Below are 14,866 nucleotides of genomic sequence, written 5' to 3'. Positions count from 1 at the left end.
TGACATCACTGTGTGTATTATCCTGTACTGTGACATCACTGTGTGTATTATCTCTGTACTGTGACATCACTGTGTGTATTATCTCTGTACTGTGACATCACTGTGTGTATTATCCCTGTACTGTGACATCACTGTGTGTATGATCCTGTACTGTGACATCACTGTGTGTATTATCCTGTACTGTGACATCACTGTGTGTATTATCTCTGTAGTGTGACATCACTCTGTGTATTATCCTGTACTGTGACATCACTGTGTGTATTATCTCAAATCAAATCAAATCAAATCAAAAATCAAAAAAATGCTTTATTGGCACGTCCGAATAGGTATTTGGCATTGCCAAAGCTAGTAAAGTGGGTGGGTGGGGGGGGGGGAGTTGGGTTGGGTGGGTGGTGGGTATGGGGGGGGGGGGTTCGGTTATAACAGTCCATGGAGTCTCATCTTCCTCTTCGTTGGTGACTGCTATATGGGGAGGTGGGTGGGGCGGGTGTTTTGAGATAAATATAACAGTCCATGGAGTCTCATCTTCCTCTTATTTGGTGACAGCTGGACACGTATTGGGCAGCGATCTCCACAGTGGCCTCTTCTTCTCCCAGTAGGATGTAGAGTTTCCTCTTCTCGTCTGCAGATATGAAGTCTGGGATGTGGGCAGAGAGTCTTTGGTAGTAGACGGCCCTCACAGCTGAGTATTTGGTGCAGTGTAGCAGGAAGTGGGTCTGGTCTTCTAGGGCCCCCTGGTCACAGTGCTGGCACAGTCTCTTCTCCCGTGGCTTGTACGTCTGTCTGTATCGCCCCGTCTCTATCTCTAGGTTGTGGGCGCTCAGTCTGTATCGGCTCAGGGTCTGTCTGTGCTTGGGGTGGCGTATTCTCTCCAGGTAGGTGGCCATGGTGTAGTCCCTTTGTAGGGATTGGTACACGGTGAGTTTCTTGGAGTTATTTATTTCGTTTCTCCATTCTTCAATGTACCGCTCTCTGTTTGCCTCTGTGGTCGCCTTTATTTCGGCCTTGGTTATCATCTGTTGGAGTTTTTGGTTTGGTGGTTGGCTGCTGTTTGGTTGGTGAGTGTCTGGTTTGCTCAGGTGGCTTAGCCATGCTTGGTGGTGGTAGGAGTCGCTCCCCTGGATGTGTGCCTGGAAAGCTAGCGCCCTCTTCTGTATGGTGAGCCATAGGGGGAGTCTGCCTAGCTCTGCCCTGCAGGCCATGTTGGTGGTGTTGCGATGGACATGGAGCAGGTATTTGCAGAACTCCAGGTGGAAGTTCTCTGTTGGGCTGGAATCCCACCTTGACTGGTCTGGGTAGGTGGCTGGGCCCCAAACCTCACTGCCATAGAGAAGGATCGGGGAGATGACAGCGTCAAATATCTTCAGCCAGACCCTCACCGGTGGTTTGAGGTGGTACAGTTGTCTTCTGATGGCGTAGAAGGTTCTGCAGGCTTTTGCTTTCAGGGTTTCTATTGCTGCTTTGAAGCTTCCTGATTGGCTGAGCTCCAGCCCCAGGTCGGTGTAGCTGTTGGTTTTCTCCAGTGTGGAGCCGTTCAGTGTGAATTGTGAGGTGGTGGAGGCTTTATTGTGGCCCTTCTTCTGGAATACCATGATTTTGGTCTTCTTCTGGTTGATGGGTAGGGCCCATGTGGTGCTGAATTTTTCCAGCACTGACAGGCTTTCTTGGAGGTCTTTCTCGGTGGGGGCCAGGAGTAGGAGGTCGTCGGCGTATAGCAGGAACTTCACCTCTCGATTGTTCAGGGTGAGGCCTGGGGTTGGTGAGGCCTCCAGGGCTGTAGCCAGTTCATTGATATAGATGTTGAAGAGCGTTGGGCTCAGGCTACAGCCTTGTCTGACCCCTTGGGCCTGTTGGAAGTATGCTGTCCTTTTCCCATTCACCTTCACACTGCACTGGTTTCCGGTGTAGGAGCTCTTGATGACGTCGTACGTTCTTCCTCCTATTCCACTCTCTAGGAGTTTTAGAAGTAGGCCTGGGTGCCATACTGAATCAAACGCCTTCTTAAAGTCCACGAAGCAGGCGAATATCTTGCCTCTTCTGGTGTTGTGGACGTGCGTCTTGATGAGGCTGTGCAGGGTGTAGATATGGTCTGTGGTGCGGTGGTTTGGCATGAACCCTGCTTGGCTCTTGCTGAGGACCCCGTGTTGTGTGAGGAAGGTGAGGATTCTGTTATTGATGATGCTGTTGAACAGTTTCCCCAGCTATGTGCTGCTGACGCAGATCCCTCTGTAGTTGTTGGGGTCATATTGGTCCCCATTCTTGTAGATGGGGGTTATGAGCCCTTTGTTCCAGTCTTCGGGGAAGTGTCCAGCATTGAGCACGAGGGTGAATAGCTTTGCCAGTGCCGCGTGTATTGCTGGAGGGCTATATTTGATCATCTGATTATCTCTGTACTGTGACATCACTGTGTGTATTATCCTGTACTGTGACATCACTGTGTGTATTATCTCTGTACTGTGACATCACTGTGTGTATTATCCTGTACTGTGACATCACTGTGTGTATTATCCCTGTACTGTGACATCACTGTGTGTATTATCCTGTACTGTGACATCACTGTGTGTATTATCCTGTACTGTGACATCACTGTGTGTATTATCCTGTACTGTGACATCACTGTGTGTATTATCTCTGTACTGTGACATCACTGTGTGTATTATCCTGTACTGTGACATCACTGTGTGTATTATCTCTGTACTGTGACATCACTGTGTGTATTATCCTGTACTGTGACATCACTGTGTGTATTATCCTGTACTGTGACATCACTGTGTGTATTATCTCTGTACTGTGACATCACTGTGTGTATTATCCCTGTACTGTGACATCACTGTGTGTATTAACCTGTACTGTGACATCACTGTGTGTATTATCCCTGTACTGTGACATCACTGTGTGTATTAACCTGTACTGTGACATCACTGTGTGTATTATCCCTGTACTGTGACATCACTGTGTGTATTATCTCTGTACTGTGACATCACTGTGTGTATTATCTCTGTACTGTGACATCACTGTGTGTATTATCCTGTACTGTGACATCACTGTGTGTATTATCCCTGTACTGTGACATCACTGTGTGTATTATCCTGTACTGTGACATCACTGTGTGTATTATCCCTGTACTGTGACATCACTGTGTGTATTATCTCTGTACTGTGACATCACTGTGTGTATTATCCTGTACTGTGACATCACTGTGTGTATTATCCCTGTACTGTGACATCACTGTGTGTATTATCTCTGTACTGTGACATCACTGTGTGTATTATCTCTGTACTGTGACATCACTGTGTGTATTATCTCTGTACTGTGACATCACTGTGTGTATTATCTCTGTACTGTGACATCACTGTGTATTATCCCAGTACTGTGACATCACTGTGTGTATTATCCCTGTACTGTGACATCACTGTGTGTATTATCCTGTACTGTGACATCACTGTGTGTATTATCTCTGTACTGTGACATCACTGTGTATATTATCTCTGTACTGTGACATCACTGTGTGTATTATCCTGTACTGTGACATCACTGTGTGTATTATCTCTGTACTGTGACATCACTGTGTGTATTATCCTGTACTGTGACATCACTGTGTGTATTATCCCTGTACTGTGACATCACTGTGTGTATTATCCTGTACTGTGACATCACTGTGTGTATTATCCTGTACTGTGACATCACTGTGTGTATTATCCCTGTACTGTGACATCACTGTGTGTATTAGCTCTGTACTGTGACATCACTGTGTGTATTATCCTGTACTGTGACATCACTGTGTGTATTATCCTGTACTGTGACATCACTGTGTGTATTATCCTTTACTGTGACATCACTGTGTGTAGTATCCTGTACTGTGACATCACTGTGTGTATTATCCTGTACTGTGACATCACTGTGTGTATTATCCTGTACTGTGACATCACTGTGTGTATTATCCTGTACTGTGACATCACTGTGTGTATTATCCTGTACTGTGACATCACTGTGTGTATTATCCTGTACTGTGACATCACTGTGTGTATTATCCTGTACTGTGACATCACTGTGTGTATTATCCTGTACTGTGACATCACTGTGTGTATTATCTCTGTACTGTGACATCACTGTGTGTATTATCCTGTACTGTGACATCACTGTGTGTATTATCCTGTACTGTGACATCACTGTGTGTATTATCCTGTACTGTAACATCACTGTGTGTATTATCTCTGTACTGTGACATCACTGTGTGTATTATCTCTGTACTGTGACATCACTGTGTGTATTATCTCTGTACTGTGACATCACTGTGTGTATTATCCTGTACTGTGACATCACTGTGTGTATTATCTCTGTACTGTGACATCAATGTGTGTATTATCTCTGTACTGTGACATCACTGTGTGTATTATCTCTGTACTGTGACATCACTGTGTGTATTATCCTGTACTGTGACATCACTGTGTGTATTATCCTGTACTGTGACATCACTGTGTGTATTATCCTGTACTGTGACATCACTGTGTGTATTATCTCTGTACTGTGACATCACTGTGTGTATTATCCTGTACTGTGACATCACTGTGTGTATTATCTCTGTACTGTGACATCACTGTGTGTATTTTCTCTGTACTGTGACATCACTGTGTGTATTATCCTGTACTGTGACATCACTGTGTGTATTATCCTGTACTGTGACATCACTGTGTGTATTATCCTGTACTGTGACATCACTGTGTGTATTATCCTGTACTGTGACATCACTGTGTGTATTATCCCTGTACTGTGACATCACTGTGTGTATTATCCTGTACTGTGACATCACTGTGTGTATTATCCTGTACTGTGACATCACTGTGTGTATTATCCTGTTCTGTGACATCACTGTGTGTATTATCCTGTACTGTGACATCACTGTGTGTATTATACTGTACTGTGACATCACTGTGTGTATTATCTCTGTACTGTGACATCACTGTGTGTATTATCCTGTACTGTGACATCACTGTGTGTATTATCCTGTACTGTGACATCACTGTGTGTATTATCCTGTACTGTGACATCACTGTGTGTATTATCTCTGTACTGTGACATCACTGTGTGTATTATCCTGTACTGTGACATCACTGTGTGTATTATCCTGTACTGTGACATCACTGTGTGTATTATCTCTGTACTGTGACATCACTGTGTGTATTATCCTGTACTGTGACATCACTGTGTGTATTATCCTGTACTGTGACATCACTGTGTGTATTATCTCTGTACTGTGACATCACTGTGTGTATTATCTCTGTACTGTGACATCACTGTATGTATTATCTCTGTACTGTGACATCACTGTGTGTATTATCCCTGTACTGTGACATCACTGTGTGTATTATCTCTGTACTGTGACATCACTGTGTGTATTATCCTGTACTGTGACATCACTGTGTGTATTATCCTGTACTGTGACATCACTGTGTGTATTATCCTGTACTGTGACATCACTGTGTGTATTATCCTGTACTGTGACATCACTGTGTGTATTATCTCTGTACTGTGACATCACTGTGTGTATTATCCTGTACTGTGACATCACTGTGTGTATTATCCTGTACTGTGACATCACTGTGTGTATTATCCTGTACTGTGACATCACTGTGTGTATTATCTCTGTACTGTGACATCACTGTGTGTATTATCTCTGTACTGTGACATCACTGTATGTATTATCTCTGTACTGTGACATCACTGTGTGTATTATCCCTGTACTGTGACATCACTGTGTGTATTATCCTGTACTGTGACATCACTGTGTGTACTATCCTGTACTGTGACATCACTGTGTGTATTATCCTGTACTGTGACATCACTGTGTGTACTATCCTGTACTGTGACATCACTGTGTGTATTATCCTGTACTGTGACATCAGTGTGTGTATTATCCCTGTACTGTGACATCACTGTGTGTATTATCCCTGTACTGTGACATCACTGTGTGTATTATCCTGTACTGTGACATCACTGTGTGTATTATCCTGTACTGTGACATCAGTGTGTGTATTATCCTGTACTGTGACATCACTGTGTGTATTATCCTGTACTGTGACATCACTGTGTGTACTATCCTGTACTGTGACATCACTGTGTGTATTGTCCTGTACTGTGACATCACTGTGTGTATTATCTCTGTACTGTGACATCACTGTGTGTATTATCCTGTACTGTGACATCACTGTGTGTATTATCCCTGTACTGTGACATCACTGTGTGTATTATCCTGTACTGTGACATCACTGTGTGTATTATCTCTGTACTGTGACATCACTGTGTGTATTATCCCTGTACTGTGACATCACTGTGTGTATTATCCTGTACTGTGACATCACTGTGTGTATTATCCTGTACTGTGACATCACTGTGTGTACTATCCTGTACTGTGACATCACTGTGTGTATTATCCTGTACTGTGACATCACTGTGTGTATTATCTCTGTACTGTGACATCACTGTGTGTATTATCCTGTACTGTGACATCACTGTGTGTATTATCCTGTACTGTGACATCACTGTGTGTATTATCCCTGTACTGTGACATCACTGTGTGTATTATCCTGTACTGTGACATCACTGTGTGTATTATCTCTGTACTGTGACATCATTGTGTGTCTTCATATTGCAGTGATACTTTCTGTGCAGTATTTCGGCTACTCCACTCCTTCTGTCCCCGTCTCTATATTCAGAGATCAGCAGTAATGAATTGCAGCCGGCAGACGTGATGTACGAGTCATAGATAGCGCAGCCGTGTGACGTTCTGGGCCGGTGCCAGGAATCTGGGAATGTTTGCTTGGACACTTGTTTGTCTTGCAGTTTGGAGCCATCAGGATATAGGAGCAAGAAAGCCCTACAGGTTCCATGTGGATTAAAGCAACAACGGCCCAGATTTAATATTGCAGACAGTGGCAGAAACATGGCGCATCTGGTTTGAACTAAAAAATTTTGGCATGCTAGAGATTAGAGATGGGTGAACCTCTCATGATTTGGTTTGGTTTCGGCTCGTGCTCGGGATAGCGTAGAATTGACCATATTGGCGTCCGCCAGGTGTCTCCTGGGATTCCGTCACTTTCATAAATGTCTTCCGTGCAGGACTTTTTGCTCCGCCAACTTTTTGCAGTGATCATATTCCGCCGCACTTGACAAATCAGAGGCTTCGCGCACGCATAAAATGAGACATTCCAAAATCATAAACCAATGCACATCATAGGAGTGAGAGTCTTGTTCACAAGAGCTGACAATCTATGCCATGGCTCCATAATAATATGCCATTCAGTGCAGATTTTGTAGCCATAACCAGGCAGCATTGGATAGGATGTGATTATATAAGGGGGAGGAGGGGAACAATGAGACAGAGGGACCAAGACAGATGGAACGTGTACTGTAATCATAGGAAGGAACGCATTGCATTTAAAGCAGCCTAAATAATCTAGAAATACATTTACATCTGAATACATGAATATATGCGCAGCACTTATCACTTTACATTGATTTGATATAGAGAGACGTGCATAATTATGCCTAATGCAGAAGGAGAGGCAACAAGGTTCACAAAGTTTTACTCCTTTTCCTCAGTTGTCCCCTAAATACAGAGCCTAGCCATTCGCAGCAAATAACGTGCCAGAAATGCGTCACTGCCTCGCCACTAGGGTTGAGTGATCCGGATCGGAAAAGATCGGATCCCGATTGGCGATTGAGCAAATTTCACGATCGGGATTGGCTGGAAAGTGATCGGAAATGGGATTTTGAAATCTCAAAATCGGCTCAACCCAAAAAGTGACTTTTCCCATAGAGAAGCATTGAGTAGGGTTGAGTGATCGGGATCAGGAAAGATTGGATTCCGATCGCCGATCACGATCAGAATTGGCTGGAAAATGATCGGAAATCGGATTTCAAAATCGATCCTGAAATCTCAAGATTTGCTGAACCTTACTCGCCAACTGGGCGGAGCAGAGATGGAAATAGGACAGGACAGCCCAACAGATTTAGGAAACTGGGGAGAGTCACCAGTCCCTGTTGCCCTAAACCCTTGTATATAAGAGGTCAGAGCTTCTTAATAATTCGGTCACATATTAGGATGGATTGGAACAACTAATATACTAAATTAAATAACAATCTAATATACTAATTCTCGCCCCCCCTGAGCTACCTCGGTGCTCAGTCATGGACAGCTTTGATCCCCTTCCCAAGCTCATGGGTGATGTGATCAGCCCTGGGTTACCTCTGAGGCCTGTGATTGGTTCTCAGCAGTCATGTGATGTAGCCAATTTTTGGATTCAAGTCTCATGACATCGCTGCACCCCAAGTGACCACGAGTCTCGATGACGTCCCTGCTGACATCACACAAATGAGAACCAAAGACGCCCATGAGAGCACTGGACCTCACCAGAGAGCCTGAGACAGACGAGGGAAGAGGAGGGTCAGTTTTTACTATTTTTCTGCACCCTATATGGCCGTCCCTTTAATATATCTCCGAACAGACCCCGAAATATAATAACAGCCCCTCCGAAACTGACCCAATGCGACCTTCACGAATATTCACAAATAAGGTTCGTCCATGTCTAGGATACAAAGTAACCAAAGTTCTAATATTAATAATCAACCAATCCGATCCTTTCCCCGCCATACACCTCTCAGTCTTAGATGCCGTCTACTACGGCTTGTCGTGCGGCGACCGCGACCCGTCCAATCAGCCGCCTTGACAAGCACGGAGCGTTAATGGCCGCCTAATGACGAGCTTAACAATAAGAGTTACATGAAGCTAGAATTAGAGAAATCCATTAAGGGAATTAAGCCCATTGCGCCTTCCAGCACCGAAATCATAGAAAACTGATCACAGGAGGACGGAGGGGGAGTCGCGGACTCGCCGGAGTGAATATAAAATTTTCTAGACACTTTAAGACCATTAGATTTTACGAGAGGGGAGGCTTTATTTAGTGTGCGCCGATGCGCGCTCGGGAACGGCTCCGCCGGGCGATTTGCTGTCTAAAGACTGACATAAGGTATTTATACATATTTAATAGCGGGCAGATTTATGCCATCAATTCCCGGGGTGATGGGTAAATGACAGGCGCGTATGGGATCTGTATGTGATCTATATGTGATCCCAGCGGGCGAGGCTTAGAGTAATGAAAAAAAATGGGGCCATCACCAATGTTATCTTTAATTAAATAAACGCTAAAGCTTTAACGAGATGTATTGTCTTATTATCCGCGCGCGCCAGCCAATTGGATTGGATTACTCCTCTGATATTAGCAGATAATGACAACCTGTTTCCGACTCGAGACGTATTAACCCTTCCGTTCCAGGAGGAAAAGCGACAAGAATCCGAATAAACGCAGCGCTGTTTACCGTGACAATACAAATACATAGTAATAAGATAATATGATATTGTATTATATTGTATTACATTGTATCACTAGCCTCTGCCCGCGACTTCATCTGCGAGTTGTTGGCGTCGATGATCCGCCTATATTCAGCAATGTCGATAGTTTGCCTGCTCCGGCGTTTCGGCAGCTCTCAAACTGTCCTGCTGCTGAACTTGTTCCTCATGACGTGCCCGTGATTGTTACGGGATCTCAGCACCTCGCTGGTACGCCATATATATTGATTGTGTTGTTAGCGCTGATGATCCGCCTACTCCGGCGTTTCGGCAACTCTCAAGGTGGCCTACCTCTGAACTTGTTCCTCGCTCTGTGCCTGTGATTGTTTTGGCATCTCAGCAGCTCGCCATATAATGAGCGTGGTGTTGACACCGATGATCCCCCACTTGAGGAGAACTCAGTGACTTCTGGTTATGTTCTTAGCTCTCATTGATTAAGAATTTTGCAGCAAATTAGATTTTCTTTTTCCCCAGCATGTTTAAAAGTAGCAAACTGCCAATGTGGATTAAATTTGTTTCCCTATCCAGTGTGTCAGCACTGCCTGGAGCAGATCAGATAATATGCAGATGCTTGTACACAATGGAGTCAGTGTTATCTGTGTGTTTACATAGAGAGATTACAGACCTGATTTTATCAGCCTGCTGCTAACAGCAGTGTAATATAGTATGTGAACATAAATCCGTTCAGCTGTATTTGCGTGATTGAGTAACAGACATCCAAACACACAAACTTTTACATGTATAATATTGTAGAATATTATAAAAAGACCTTGGCAAAAAGTAGCAGAAAAAATGCCACACTGTACTGCTCCAGCAACGAGAATTCCATCTAAATTCATCCAGAAATTTCAGAAGAATACGCCCAGGAAAATGCAAAATTTTAAAAGGCGAAACAAAAATGCAAAATACAGCGGCAAAGCAAAAAATATATAAGCCTCATTGCTGACGTTTTCCCCCCACAGTGATCTGCTACGTGTGGCCTTCACCTTACAGATTCCTTGGAATTCACCTTTTGACCCCTTACAAGGATCCGGACCTTGTTGTAGGAAATCTCGAGGTTGCGGTTCTCGGAGTGCCGCATAACATGATAAGATTACGGGTCGAGTCGAGAGTTTTCAGTGGTAGAGAGATAAGAATAGACGTGGAGAGAGGTCAGAAATCAGAAGAAAGACAAGGTCAATAGTCAGAGGAGAACCAAACATAGATCCAAGGGAAGGAACAAGAGGGAGATTCAAAGACAAGCCGAGGTCAGGAACCGGATCAGAGACACGCACTGAAATAATCCTGAAACAAGACAAATCTCCGGGCGGCGACTTCCTGATCCCATGGAGGATGTAACAGTATATCGACAATGTTTTAATTTATTTATAATCAAATGTTACACTTCTTGTTCTAATCTGTTTTCATTTTCTGATTGTAGATTTTTGAATTCCATTTTCTATGTAGGACTAGGTGGCCGCCATCTTGCTCTGTTACGCTACGGTGCTTTTTTCCTAGAAAGGCGTTATCTTCCATTGTAACCCTGTCTGTGATATGAATCAGGTCCCTAATGCAAACAAATCCCTATAGCATTGGTGTCAGTCTACTATTATACGTAGTGGGCAGACTGATGTGAAGTATTATCATACTTACAGATAGTGACATGGCAATTTTTAAAAAAAAAACATCAAAAACTTTAAAAAAAATAAGCAATTTTTGGATTGTTTTTGCAAAATGTTTCCATTTTGCTGTAAAGGTGGCAAAAAATTTACAAAAACTAAAAACCCACAGCCATACAGCCATACAGTCCCAAGTATTACCCGGGGACACCTATGCAAACACTGAGAGGACGTGCAGGCATCATTACGGACGTGTCTGCCCTTTCGAAGCTTTATTGCTATGTTCATGGTGAATAGCAAACATCCCGCAGACGCGTGTTGTGATGTCATCGCTCCGCACCTGATCTCCATGAAGCCTATTTCTGGCCTGGTATAATGATGTTCACAAAAAGGGAGTTTATTAAGAATTGATGGATTTTGCAGATGAAAAAGCCGACTTATGGAATAAAATTCAATTTACTCTTAATAAACTGCTGAATGAAAATCCATCAATTCTTAATAAAGTACGTCTTGTCATTACACAGACACCGAAATTGGTGTTGGATCAGTTACTGACATCACATTTGCTACAGAAGACAATGGATGATTTCCCCTATTTGCCCACGCAGGGTTGAAGTTTCATTGCGGCTTCATGGAAATAATATTATGGAAAAGACACATCTCGTCCTGCACGACAGACATTGGCAGGGCTATGCTAAAGCCGGGACTGGAATAAGGAGTCATGTCTTATGTGTGCGGATTGGGATCACTCACTGAGCATTTCCCTTAGGAAGTGAAACATCAGACGTGGCGAATACATATCAAACAATACGACTAGAGTCCGATGAATATATATAAAACAATACGACTAGAGTCCGATGAATATATATAAAACAATACGACTAGAGTCCGATGAATATATATATATAACAATAGAACTAGAGTCCAATGGATACATATAAAACAATACGACTAGAGTCCGATGAATATATATATATAACAATAGAACTAGAGTCCAATGGATACATATAAAACAATACGACTAGAATCCGATGAATATATATATATATATATAATATATATATATATAACAATAGAACTAGAGTCCGAGGGATACATATAAAACAATACGACTAGAGTCCGATGAATATATATAACAATAGAACTAGAGTCCGATGGATACATATAAAACAATAGAACTAGAATCCGATGAATATATATATATTATATATATATATATATATATATATATATATATATATATATAACAATAGAACTAGAGTCCGATGGATACATATAAAACAATACGACTAGAGTCCGATGAATATATATAACAATAGAACTAGAGTCCGATGGATACATATAAAACAATACGACTAGAGTCCGATGAATATATATAACAATAGAACTAGAGTCCGATGGATACATATAAAACAATACGACTAGAGTCCGATGAATATATATAACAATAGAACTAGAGTCCGATGGATACATATAAAACAATACGACTAGAGTCCGATGAATATATATAACAATAGAACTAGAGTCAAATGGATACATATAAAACAATACGACTAGAATCCGATGAATATATATAATATATATATATATATATATATATATATATATATATATAACAATAGAACTAGAGTCCGATGGATACATATAAAACAATACGACTAGAGTCCGATGAATATATATAACAATAGAACTAGAGTCCGATGGATACATATAAAACAATACGACTAGAGTCCGATGGATACATATAAAACAATATGACTAGAATCGATGAATATATATATATATATATATATATATATATATATATATATAACAATAGAACTAGAGTCGAGGGATACATATAAAACAATACGACTAGAGTCCAATGGATACATATAAAACACATACGACTAGAATCCGATGAATATATATATATAACAATAGAACTAGAGTCCAATGGATACATATAAAACAATACGACTAGAATCCGATGAATATATATATATATATAATATATATATATAATATATATAACAATAGAACTAGAGTCCGAGGGATACATATAAAACAATACGACTAGAGTCCGATGAATATATATAACAATAGAACTAGAGTCCGATGGATACATATAAAACAATAGAACTAGAATCCGATGAATATATATATATATATATATATATATATATATATATATATATATATATAACAATAGAACTAGAGTCCGATGGATACATATAAAACAATACGACTAGAGTCCGATGAATATATATAACAATAGAACTAGAGTCCGATGGATACATATAAAACAATACGACTAGAGTCCGATGAATATATATAACAATAGAACTAGAGTCCGATGGATACATATAAAACAATACGACTAGAGTCCGATGAATATATATAACAATAGAACTAGAGTCCGATGGATACATATAAAACAATACGACTAGAGTCCGATGAATATATATACAATAGAACTAGAATCAAATGGATACATATAAAACAATACGACTAGAATCCGATGAATATATATATATTATATATATATATTATATATATATATATATATATATAACAATAGAACTAGAGTCCGATGGATACATATAAAACAATACGACTAGAGTCCCGATGAATATATATAACAATAGAACTAGAGTCCGATGGATACATATAAAACAATACGACTAGAGTCCGATGGATACATATAAAACAATACGACTAGAATCCGATGAATATATATATATAATATATATATATATATATATATATATATATATTCATCGGATTCTAGTCGTATTGTTTTATATGTATCCATTGGACTCTAGTCGTATTGTTTTATATGTTATCCCTCGGACTCTAGTTCTATGTTATATATATATATATATATATATATATATATATATATATATATATATATATATATTCATCGGATTCTAGTCGTATTGTTTTATATGTATCCATCGGACTCTAGTCGTATTGTTTTATATGTATCCATCGGACTCTAGTTCTATTGTTATATATATTCATCGGACTCTAGTCGTATTGTTTTATATGTATCCATCCGGACTCTAGTTCTATTGTTATATATATATATATATATATATATATATATAATATATATATATATATATATTCATCGGATTCTAGTCGTATTGTTTTATATGTATCCATTTGACTCTAGTTCTATTGTTATATATATTCATCGGACTCTAGTCGTATTGTTTTATATGTATGTATGTTTTATATATATATATATATATATATATATATATATATTATATATATATAACAATAGAACTAGAGTCCGAGGGATACATATAAAACAATACGACTAGAGTCCGATGAATATATATAACAATAGAACTAGAGTCCGATGGATACATATAAAACAATAGAACTAGAATCCGATGAATATATATATATATATATATATATATATATATATATATATATATATATAACAATAGAACTAGAGTCCGATGGATACATATAAAACAATACGACTAGAGTCCGATGAATATATATAACAATAGAACTAGAGTCTGATGGATACATATAAAACAATACGACTAGAGTCCGATGAATATATATAACAATAGAACTAGAGTCCAATGGATACATATAAAACAATACGACTAGAATCCGATGAATATATATATATATATATATATATATATATATATATATATAACAATAGAACTAGAGTCCGATGGATACATATAAAACAATACGACTAGAGTCCGATGAATATATATAACAATAGAATAGAGATGAGCGAACAGTGTTCTATCGAACTCATGTTCGATCGGATATTAGGCTGTTCGGCATGTTCGAATCGAATCGAACACCGCGTGGTAAAGTGCGCCATTACTCGATTCCCCTC

This window comes from Leptodactylus fuscus, chromosome 5, assembly GCF_031893055.1.
Source record: "Leptodactylus fuscus isolate aLepFus1 chromosome 5, aLepFus1.hap2, whole genome shotgun sequence".
Taxonomy (NCBI): Eukaryota; Metazoa; Chordata; class Amphibia; order Anura; family Leptodactylidae; genus Leptodactylus; species Leptodactylus fuscus.
This window is presented reverse-complemented; position numbering follows the sequence as displayed.